The sequence below is a fragment of the Martes martes genome (assembly GCF_963455335.1).
Source record: "Martes martes genome assembly, chromosome: 4".
Classification (NCBI taxonomy): domain Eukaryota; kingdom Metazoa; phylum Chordata; class Mammalia; order Carnivora; family Mustelidae; genus Martes; species Martes martes.
The window spans coordinates 112131302-112142993 of NC_137891.1; positions in this window are offsets into that span (position 1 = coordinate 112131302).

An 11692-nucleotide genomic window follows, 5' to 3' on the forward strand; every position below is an offset into this window, starting at 1 on the left:
TAAAACTCAGTTGCTAGCTTATCGTGATAAATGTGGTCACTGTAAGGACCTATTTTATATTTTTATTTTAGCCAGAGGCTTCCATTGAAGTTAAACAATAACTTTGTTGTTTAACCCTTAAACTGTCCTTGCTCCCCTTCCCCCAGGGGACTTAAAAACAAGTCCCGGAAACCAGTCCCAGGTAACAAAGCCTAGGTACAAGGGTGGGTCAGGCCAGGTGGAGACACCCGATCGGTGGGGGCGCATACTATCTCCTAGCTACCAAGGTGATGGGCTAGTTTCCATGGCTACTATGGGGTGAATTGTAATTCAATTAGCCACCTGTGTGTGGCCAGGCCCAACCACATGGTCTTTGCTCTATAAAAGTTAGTCTGGAAAGCAGGGAGGGGTCCTCCTCTCTGTAGGGGCGACCCCGACCCGTCTATTTGACGGTCAGCCTGATTCTTGATGCTTGGCGCGAAATAAAGCTTTGCTTGACCTTCGCTTTGTATCAGTCTCGCTCCTTTAATCACGGACCCGTTAAATGGGCATAACAGTCACAAATTTGCCAGAGTCTCAGTAGAGGTGATTATTTTTTCCATTATGAGAGTAATAATGCTCACTCTAGAAAATGTGTTTAGAGAGTGGATTTGCAGATTTTGGTATTTCTGAAGCAAAGACTTTGGTCCATTCTTGGGGGAAAGTGACCTCATCTTGAAGGAATGAATGTTCCTGAAAAAGAGTTGTGTCAAGATCCCAGTGGTTTTAGGTTTCTAAGGGAGAACTGGACCCTTTTCACTCTCAAAGAGGGTAAATACATTTCTATGTTTCTAAGGGCCTGATTTTTTTACTTAACAGGCCATCTGTCCTTTCCAACAAGCTGTTAAGCCTTACTTATGGCATAAGAGAAGGAAAGACAATGAGAGTCATTGTGCCCAAGAGCTGGGGTGGGGGGCAGGGCCCCTGGGGGAGGAGCTCACTCATGGATGCCTCAACTGCCAGGAGGCCTTCCCCGAGGGTGGTCTGAAGGAGGGTGTGGTGTCCTCAGGTGCCCAGTGATGGGATGGGATGGGGTGAGGAAGAGAGCACTAGTGGGAACATTCTGCTGGACCCGTGCCTGCCCCTGCCTCAGGCCCACCTAAGCTGCGGGGGCCCTCCAGTGAGAGCAAGTACCGGATTGACTGGTGCGCATGTGAGGAAGTGAAGCTGCACCTTCCTCTTCGCACCTCTCTCTGCATCCCAGGAAGCCTGGAAGGCACTCCCATTGGAGGCTGGATGAGAACTGCTGGTGCATCCCAAGCTAGGAGGTGGGGGACGAGACACAGCAATGTAAGAATTCTGCTTGCGTTCCCATCCCCGCAAGCACAGTTAAGGGTGCTGGCACTCCAGCTCTACAGAACTCTTCCATCTGCAACCCTCCGTGCAGGTGCGGGGGGGAGGGGAGCTCCAGTTCTCTGCACCCCCACCCCCCCACCAGCTTTTGTACCTATACAAATGCAGGTTTTAATCAGGAGATTCTGCCCTCTGAGAACACTGAGCCTCAATGCTCAGGAACGCTGGTGGTGGCATTCACCATCTTCCTTGTCCCCAGTATCAGCAGCATCTCAGGCATGAGAAACTGGTTAAAGCTGCTTGGGATTTTGACATTTGGGCATTTGTAGCAGAAGATGCTTAGAGTGGAAAGAATAAGTCTGGCGTCAGCAGACAGTGAGTGCCCGGGAGTGGCAGCCCTGGGGTTTCAGGGCCCCTTCCTTCTAGGGAAGGTGCAGGGTACATGTTCTTCCAGTCAGCCCTGCTTGGGCACTCGGTGGGATGGAATGGCTTTTATGTGGCCTTCCAGACATGGATGAAAGTCCAACAGTCTCTTGGCTACTGCCTCTCAGTTCCAAGTAAGCCTCCCACTACCCACCAGGGGCAAGGCGATCCAATGGGACTGAATCTTGGCCTGGATATCCTGAAGATCACATGCATTTTTGTTTAATTAAATTGAATTCAATAATACATAAGCCACACGCGTTAGGAGAATGATGGCCTCCCCAGAGTTGTCCATGTCCTCATCCCCAGAACGTGTTAGGTTTCAAGGCAAAGGGAAATCGAGATTATAGATGAAATTCAAGTTGCTAACCAATTGACTTTAAGACCCGGAGATTAGTCTGGATTATCCAGGTGAGCCTGATGTAATATCAAGGGTTCTTAACAGTGGAAGAGGGAGGCAAGGCAGAGGGTGAAGTGATGTAATGGGCGGACTCAGCATAACTCTGCGGACATCTTGATTTTACCACCGTGAGACCCATATTGGACTTCCAGCCTCCGGAACTGTGATGTGATAAAGTTGTGTGATAGTACGCCACTAAGTCTGCGGTAACTGAATACAGTGGCCTTAAGAAACTAATACACTAGGCAGTAACCATTCGAGAAACATCTCTCCAGGTATGGATGAATGTCTCAGAGTCCTCAGAACTCTGCTTCAAAAAGGCAACCACTCTTCGCTCCATTTTCCGGGTTTCTCCAGATTTTGTATTTCAGGAGGAAAATAAAGCTCCTAGAATTCTTGGCTGCAAACCAGTTTGAGGAGTCTCAACTAAGTGGGGAATGAGTATAATAAGGCGGCACTTGTCCCAGCCACCACCTTTGCCCATCCAGCCCAGTCTGCATCAAAATTCCAATCTCACATCCAGTTTAAACTTCTCTTTCCCTCTCTTCCTAAGAAAGGGCCCCTTGGAGAGTCATACCTCCTCCGGCCAGCATTAGTCTGGGCTGTTAACCTCTCCTCTGGGTGGGCCTTGCCCACCTGGCCAGTTGACTTGTTGCCAAGCAACCAGAAAGCAACCTCCTTAGCCCTTGGCCCAGGCTGCTCCCACAGGCCTTCTGCCTTCAGCAGTCTCTGGGTTTGGGCCTCAGAGTTTCATGGATGCCTCCACATGATAGGAACATAACTTGTGCCCCCCAAGAACTTTCCCAGACCTGCCACACCACTGGACTCAGTCAGTCCCCTCCATCTTAGAGCACAGCCTGCTCTCCACCTCGCTTTGGGGAGGAAGAAACCTTCCCCTGTGAAACTGCTCTGGTGAGAACTTATCCTTCTCTTTCCTGCCCCAGGTCTCTGCTTGTGTTGCAGAACAGAGCTGAGCTGAAGGTTGCAGGGAGTCGGCAAGGCTAGCCGTAAGCCTCTTATAAAGCATGGAGTGAGTGGCCTGGCCCTTCTTTAGAAGGAGGGGCTCCTAACATTTTTGTCCAGTATGGCAGGGCCTCCATTTTCCCATGTAACTTCCTATTCCAGCTGCCATTCAAAAATCCCTTTTGGTGATGCCTTTTCTAGGAATCTCCTTGGTTGGTTTTAACAACCACCACCCTATTAAGACAGAGTCTCTGCAAGGCAGTTCTCTGTGAGTGAGGACTATAAAAGTCAAATTTCAGCCCCACAAAAGTAGAAATAGAAAGGAACCCACAAGTTTTATTAAATGCAATAACTTAGTATCTGGGGGTAGAAAGAAGCTAACCTTTGAGCCTGAGGCATCTCTCAGGCAACAGCCCTTCCCATTCTCTGAGCTTCCAGCTGCTCAGAGAGTGATTTTGGCTCTGGGTGGAGCCACACTAGGGCTTCTGTGACCCAGCTCCTCAGGTCTCACCAGTTACTGGGTGTAGATGAGGCCACATCAGCAATAATGTACACCCACTTGTCCCCTCTCACCTGCTCCTACAAGGCTTTCTCCCAGTGACCACTCCTCAGTCCCAGATGTCTGTGTCCCCAGAAGTGATCCCTGGGGCCCGTACACCCAGATACCTGGGGACCTATAGTTACTGTTCTGAGTGTGGCCCTCTGACGCACCAGAGACACAAGTGGTTGGTTGGAAAGGGGTAGGAAAGCGCTTCTTTCCCCTCCTCACGCACTGATAGAGGGTCACAGAGTCCTGCTACTTGTGCCCTTAAGTCTCAGAGACGCTCTGGGTTTCATTTAGCCAACGCTTTGCACTCACAATATTCTAAGCGGTTTATGAACATTAACTCACATGACCTCATAGCAACCCTCTGAGCTAGGAACTACACGCGGAGGGCTATTTGGCAGAGGGAGCCGGCCTTGAAGGGCTTAGGTAATTCACCCAAAGTCACTCAGTGAATGGTGGGGCAGAGCTGGAATTAAAAAAACAAAAACAAAAAACATGTGATTCTATATCTATATTTTCCGCCCAGCCCTTCTGCCTGTGGCTCAGTGACGTGTCCGAGGAACCTGGCTGAGGACAGACTCAGGCTGAAGTCAGAATCATGGCTGGCCTCTCACACCTGAGGGTCGGCTCAGCTTGGCCCATTGTGCCCAGCTGTCTCCCTGGAACGAGTTCTCCAGAAGGCTCCTATAACCCCTTAAAAATAAACTACTATCAGGCAGTCCAAGCAGCACCAGAGAGGCCTGAATTCCAAGCGGAGGAGGAAAAGAAATCTTCAGCTCTGCTGGCTGTGGTCCCCTTGATCTGATACAGAATTTAGGATCTAATGCTGACTGCTTTCCTCTCAGGCAAAATCTTCCTGCTGGCCAGCGGCTGCTGCCTTCTCACACCAAGAGGCTTTGTGAGCCTGAGGAAGAAGGGCAGAGAGGAGTGCCACAGGCTCGGTAGGCTGGGCTGGAAGTAACTGCTCATGATCTCTGAGTGGGAGGAGACACCTCAGAAAGGTCCCTGGGCTCCTTCACCTGCTCCTGGAGTGGTGGCCCCGCCCCAGAGTGAGCACTCAGTCAACAAGGGAAGATGTACCTTTCCTTTGCCCTGTGAGTGCTCCTGATGAAAATACTCAGGTGTGATGCGGTTGAAAACTGAGAGTTGAGAAGACACCTGGTGGTTTCAATCTACCCTCCATGTGAGGCCGAAGGGGCCTTACACCTGCACGTTCCCTTGCCCGCATTCAGAACCCGGGGCGGGGGAGGGGCCGCCAACCTCTGCTGCGCGTGTGGCTGGCCAAGTGCCCGCCTATACAGACAGACAAACCTGGGGAGCTGAGCCATCCCTTCCCGCCAGGGTCTGAGCTGATATCTTCCAATGATAATAAGCAGCTCATAAATATGAATAAGCTCCTTGGCCCCTGGCAGCAGGCAGAGTGACTTCCTGAGGGAATGAGGGCATATGGGCCAAGGCTAGCCCCCAGAGTGGACACAGGGTGCTGCAATCCCCTGCCGAGTCAGGGTGGCCTGAGATGGCAGGAAGGCTCGCCACTGTTCCCAGGCAGTTAGAGAGATAAACTGGCCACCTGGCAGACACATTTCTCAGTCAAGAAACTTCCCCGGCAGATGCGCATGAACAAGGAACCCTCCCTGATACTCAGATATGGGGCAGCTTCCAAAAGGTCCAAGAGAGCCCCGGCCTCAGAGAACACTTACATGATGATTGGAAGCAGGAACAACACTGACATTCCTGCCCAGCCCCGCCCCCCCAGCCCCATGCTAAGTTGGTATTAGAACTGTACTGAGCTTGTACTCAGGCCACTGACGCACTGAGCAAACGTCGTTACATACATTCAAACCCGTTTCCTTGAGCACTTACGTGTTCATAAATAGAGAGCTGTATAGAGCAACACCCCTGCCCTGCTGGGGAGAGACTAAGAGGCCAACACCAGTGGGGCTGCATTCCTTTTGCTGGGGTTAGGTATTCATTGTGCCATTCCCACGCAGCCTGCTGGGTTTCCTCCGGTCCTTGGAATGTTGGGCCTCCATCTGCCTGCTGCGTTTCCAGGCCTGGGCCTGGGTGGAGGAGGCAGCCAGGATGATGCCTTACCCACGCCCACGCATGCTCACTATCCCCTCCCCAGGCCTGCACACTCTGTAACTCTGCCTGGGGGATGTCTCTGTCCGCAGGGAGGTGCTCGGCCCCCAAGCAGGCCAGATCAGGCTTGCTGGGAGTTTCTGCCCTCCACCAGGGTCAGAGGGAATTCCTGGCCCGGTGTGCGGGGCGAACAAGACCAGGCAAACTCCACTCCGTCTCCCAGATGTTCCCAGTGGGGAGAGCAGGGTAACCTGCTCATTCAAGGCAGTTTGAACGTGTTTCTTTCGATTATCAGTCCACTTAAACCCACAGGGATTGAGCAGTATTAGAAAGAAGGAGAATCAAAGAAGACAGTGCCTCCTTGAGGATTCCATCAAGCTTAAATCCAGGAGAAAAGCAGACCCTGCTGGAGTGGGCTCTTCCTGCCATTTTGGGTTAGTAATTACATCGGTCTCAGCAACCACAGGGTTTGGGGCCCCTGGGGACACAACTGCTGCACGCTCGTCCTTCTTTCTATGGTGCCCGGCACATGTGTGGCAGTCAGTAAATGCTAAACTAGGCATAGCTCATGCCGGGCAAGCTCATTAGAAAGGGGCTCTTCAAAGACCTCCCCGCCCCTGGAGAGAGAAGGGTCTTGGACTTTCCATCCATCTGAAGCCCCTTCGGAGCAACAGTTTAGGCATCGTGCCATCCCATTTTTCTCCAGCACTGGAGAAGTCAGTTTTCGCTGCAGGGCTCATAAGCTGACTCTTTCCTTGTGTAAGAATCGGGAGGCAGTCTGCAGGGGAGAAGCGTGGAGGGAGGCCTGCCCTCCAGGGCAGGAGGCCAAACCATCCACTGTGCATTGCCCTGTCCCTCTAACAGTGAACAGGGTGGGCAGGGCTTCTTTACAGGCTGTGTCTATAAAGCCCACCCTGGGCAACCCTCCCACAAGGTGGTAATATTTGGTGATGGCATTTATTTATTGCACATAATTGGAGGCCAGGGAACCAGGAAGATGTTGAAAAATCCTGGTGAGAGCTGAGCTTGGGACTAAGCTGGAGGAGTACTGTTTCTTAGAACCCTGCTGAAAGGGTCCCTAAAAAGTGAAAGAAGGGAAAAGAAGAGAAAAAGACTGCTGACACTTGAAATGAAATCAAGTGATATTTGTCCCTCCCAGGTCTCAGACAGCGGGTCCCCAGAGACTCCCAGTTACCTCCTGGAGGTCTCAGAGTCTATGCATGCTGCCAGGTTAGTAAGCACGGGTTAAGACCTAGGAGAAACTGACGAACCCCTGTGTCTGGGTTTTTCACTTCCTTGGCCTGAGTCACGCCAAGCAAGCTCACCTCTCCTCCCTGATCAAAGTGGAGAAATGGAGAGGGTGCGCAGACCTGGGTGTGGTGTTGCTGGGACCTAGCCAGCCCCCAGGTTCTCTGGCTGCAGAGCAGCCTGGCCAGCTCACAAACGTAGCGCCCTTGTGTTCTTGGAAATGTAAGCACCAAATGGAAGGGGAGAGGGAGGGAGGCTAGTCAGGCCCCTCTGCACAGGCACGAAAAGTTTGCTAGGAAATGACTTTCAATGTCACAAATAACATACTCCAGGAGGGACCCAGTGCCCACTGGACTTGGCCCCTTAGAAGTATTCAGTATCTGCCTGCTACTGTTATTCTGTTATTTTTTCACAACTACACTGTACACCCCTTGAGGGCAGAGGCTAATTCTCACAGTCTTAGTTATTTTCCACAAGCCTTGCAAATAACACATAGCCAGGAATGTTCTGATCTTTGAACTTCTATTGTATAGAACCATTTCCTTCCAGAAAGAAAAAGCTGCGAAGCCTTGAAACTTGGTACAGATTGTGAAAAAGTCACATCATCCAATAAATGATTTCTGATTGCACATTTTCAAATAATTAACCTGGATGTCCATACCTACAGTTTTTCCTGCAATGTTTAGATGGGGATAATAGCTGAAAGCTGACATAAGTCGAGTAAAGCCAAATATAATCTTGAGACATCGATCACAGATCTGCAGCCTGTTCGGGGGGGACATCACAACGGGTTGGAGGGGGGCATGCACAAGTACACTTTCAGAAAATAAACCTTTGCTGGAGGCCTGACTGTTGGCAGACGAAATGATCTGGACAAACATCTGCCTGCCCCCAAGATGCACCCTGGGCTGTAGCTAAGTGTTGCCTGGGTGGACCATGGCAGGCAAGCAGGTGCCCTGTGTCACTGGATCTCCACTCCATGGCAGGACACAGCATCACTGCGGTCAGCTATGCAAAGACCAGACCCCTTCTGCTCTAATGTTCCCTCACACCCTGTCTTGCTGCTGTGTAATGGAAAAGGGGCTAGCTGCAGGTTTAGGAGGTGGCCTACATTCATGTTCCAGCCTGGCCATTCACTGGCTCTGTGACCTTAGTTGACTCCCTCAACCTCTCTGGGCCTTACTCCTAAAGGCCCTACACCTATAGATTTATGGATGGCAACATCTATAAAACAAAGAGCGTAGGGCCAGGAAGCTTGTGAGGCCAGTTCCCACACTACATCCTGGCATCCTCCGAGATGTGGGAGAGGGAGTTTCGAGGAAGCAGCACAGGGCCAGTGGATGCTGGTGCCTGGGTGCCCTCAGAGACCTGGTCTACATTCCTTTTTTTGCCACTCCCAGGATGTACACACAAAGGCATGTCACAGAGTCCCACCTCTGGGGATAGATGGCTAATATTCATTTGAATCATTGAGTAAATTAGTATTTGCTGAAGACCTTCTGCAGAACAATGGGCAAAGGGGTCATGTTGTGAGGGGTAAAGCTGGACACATTAAGAGCCTCAAGAAGGTCAGGTCCGAATGCCAGCTCCATCTGCAGTAGACTGTGGGGGCCCTCAGCATACTACGACCTCTCTAAGTATATTTCCTAGTCTGGAAAACAAAGAAGATGAACGTATTTTGCTTGTTATAAGAATTAGAGAGGATATGTCTAAAGCACAGTAGACTGTTTCTACGATTGGACTATTAAGAAAGATATTTTGTGGTAAGCTCCTAGCACAGTGCCTAGCACCTGGTGGGTCTGAAATGAATGGGAATTACTGTAGTTACTGTTAACACACTCTCATCATCATTTCCAGTTTGGGCAGCATTAATTAACGCTTCTCGGTAGAGAGGAGACTGGCGAGGGCCCTGAAGGAGAAACGGGGCTCAGCAGATGATAGGTGAGTTGCAGTCTGAGAGATGGCATTCCCTCTTTGACGCCCAGCTCTGTGCAGCATGTCTCATGTCCATCATTCATTCTTAGGAACCCTTAGACTCACCCTCCTACAGGGATTTCTAACAGGAAATACAACGTCAGCAGGTTTTTCTTTTTGTCAAGTTAAAATGAAGTTCAGTCCCTGTGCATTGCTTTAGGCATTAACCCCATATGAGCAGCTACCTCCTGCTCTTTGAAATAGGCAAACCCTGATCTCTTTGAGTCCATCCAGGAGGTGGCTTTGTTATCCACAGTTCAATCTGGGGGCTTCTGAGGCTCTGCCTTTAAATGGGGCTGACGCAGGCTAGGTCCACTCCACTGCCGCCAAAGGAATGCAAGAAATCCCTTAGATCTCTAAAGAATCTGGATTAACAGGGCTTCTTGGTGGGCCAGGAGACCTGCTATAAATTCTAGCATCTTAACCCAAAGGCTTCAAATTCTTGCTTCTTAAAGCTATTCCTCCAATTAACTCCTTATACATTGCCACAATTTTTTGCTTTTTTCCTGTGCTTCTATTTTTCTCTGAAACTATATGATTAAAATATAACAATAGTTTGTTAGTGTTAATCAAATAAATTTGTAATCGTAGGAAGAGTTTACTCTTCTTTGGCCTCACCTTTCCTCTCCTCTTACTTTTTCTTTCCCACAAAAGCGTTATTTTCTCAAGTGCGTTTTCTTCTTTCTGTAGTGATATTCATCATCATAATTGCAATGTACTGAGTAATAAATACATTCCAGTAATGGGCCAAATTCTTCACTTTACTTCATGTTATCCTCTCAATGACCCCCTGCTGTCCTAATCCCCTATTATATTATGACTATTCCTATTTTATACCTGAGAATGGTAGGATAAGAGAGGTTAAGTAACTTTCCCAAGGTCACACAGCCAGGAGAATGAATCTACAGCTTGAATCCAGAATGCCAATGACTGTCTTTTTCTTTATCATTCCACTATATTCTCCAAGTTTCTAGAGACCATCAAGAATCCTCTACATTGCTTTTGGTGGTCCAAATGATTATGTTCCCAATGGCTAAGTGGTCACTCCATTCTAGATAAATTATTATATCCAAGGAAGCAGTTACAAGACACCCTAACGCAGCTGCCCAGGTTGGCGTTTTCATCTAGATGTACTTGAAAGTGGAACAGACAGCCATGTGGCCTTGAAAACATTGTGGAAACCACAACTTAACACTCTTAGGATAGCAGACCTGGACTGGGACATCCCTTGTATTCCCCCACTGAAGCCAAGTTCTGTTATCCCTCTAAAAAACCCTTCAAATGTTTTTTTTCTTGGTAATACAATAGCCTAGCTAATGACAGTTTCGCCATTAGGGGCCCCAGACAGCGGGATCACCAGGAAATAAAACAGCACAACTGGGAACAGGCAGAGTGGGACAAGTGCAAAGTGCATGCATCAGCCAAGGTCATCACCTCACCACAACTGCCCCCAAAGAAGGGTTTTGCAAGCCGCGTGATGTTCCAGGGAAGGGCTGCCGCTCTCTATATTTTTCTGGCTCCACACCACTTCCTAGGCTTCTGCATTTCTGGAAATTTTCCTTCTCATGGAATAACTCCAAAGTCTTAATTCTAATTACCAGGTCCACATATTTGTATGTAATTAGTAAGAAAGTCAGATGGACGGTGGTCATGAATGGGACCCCAGGATATCTATTACTTCTGCTTAACAACCAAAGAGATATAAGGAACATGTCCATGGCAGAAATGGATGGTGGTCTAAGTGTGGGTTAGGCACATAGGTCTCTTGTGTTAAATTAATTAAATGAATGGCCTTTAGACTGAGGTGGCTTTAGTGTCATGGCAGCCCACGCAGAGAAACCAAAACCCAAGCCTGTAAGTACCTCATGATTATGAAACCAAACCTTAAGGACAACCAACCACCAACAGCCAACTGGGCTTGAAGCTATGGCCACTCAAGTAATTTCCTTTCTTTGCTCCTGCACTTTTTCTACGTATAGGTCCCCCCAAACACACACAACCTTAGCTCCTGTCCTCCAAGCACTCTTGACAACTTCTGGTTTGGTCCTGCACCCCTGCAATAAATTTTTGTTGAAATAAACTTTTAAAAATTTTAACTATGCCTCAGTTTATCATTTAACACTTAACCCTCTGAGTTTCCCAGAGCTAACATCTTCAGATTCAAAGAGGCAATCCCCTAGCAGTTATCAGCTAAGGAAGGGGGGGGGCAGTACCTCTTGGAGGGCCCTTGGGAATGTGGATGGAGATATGGCTTCACAGTGACTGGGGGGGTGTTGCAAACATTTAATGAAGGGGTCAGGGGTGCTAAACATCCTGCAATGAAGGGACAGCTCTGCACTATGAAGAACGTTGCCTCTCAAATGTCAGGGGCACTCCTGTGTAGGTCCCTGCTCTGGATCTGGCCTGGAACTCTGCACAGCCAATCTGAGCTTTATCTTCAGGGGACTTTGTTGAAAAAGGACGGATGTCATCATCAGCCTCATTCTCAATAAATGTATACAGAGAACCCATGACCCGGAGGGCAGGGTACTTACCTAAGGGAAAGTAGGGAAATGATTTAAAAATCAAGTGGGCTCAAAAATGGAACTATCAATCTGCTACAATTGTCCAGGAAGCTTGCATTTAATTTAGGAATGTAATATGCCGCCACCAGCCCCCCCACCCCCACCCCGCCGTTTCTTTTTTCTCTCTCCTTCTAGATAAATGAGGGTTGGCTCCTTGAAGCCAGGAAAAACAAAATCCCT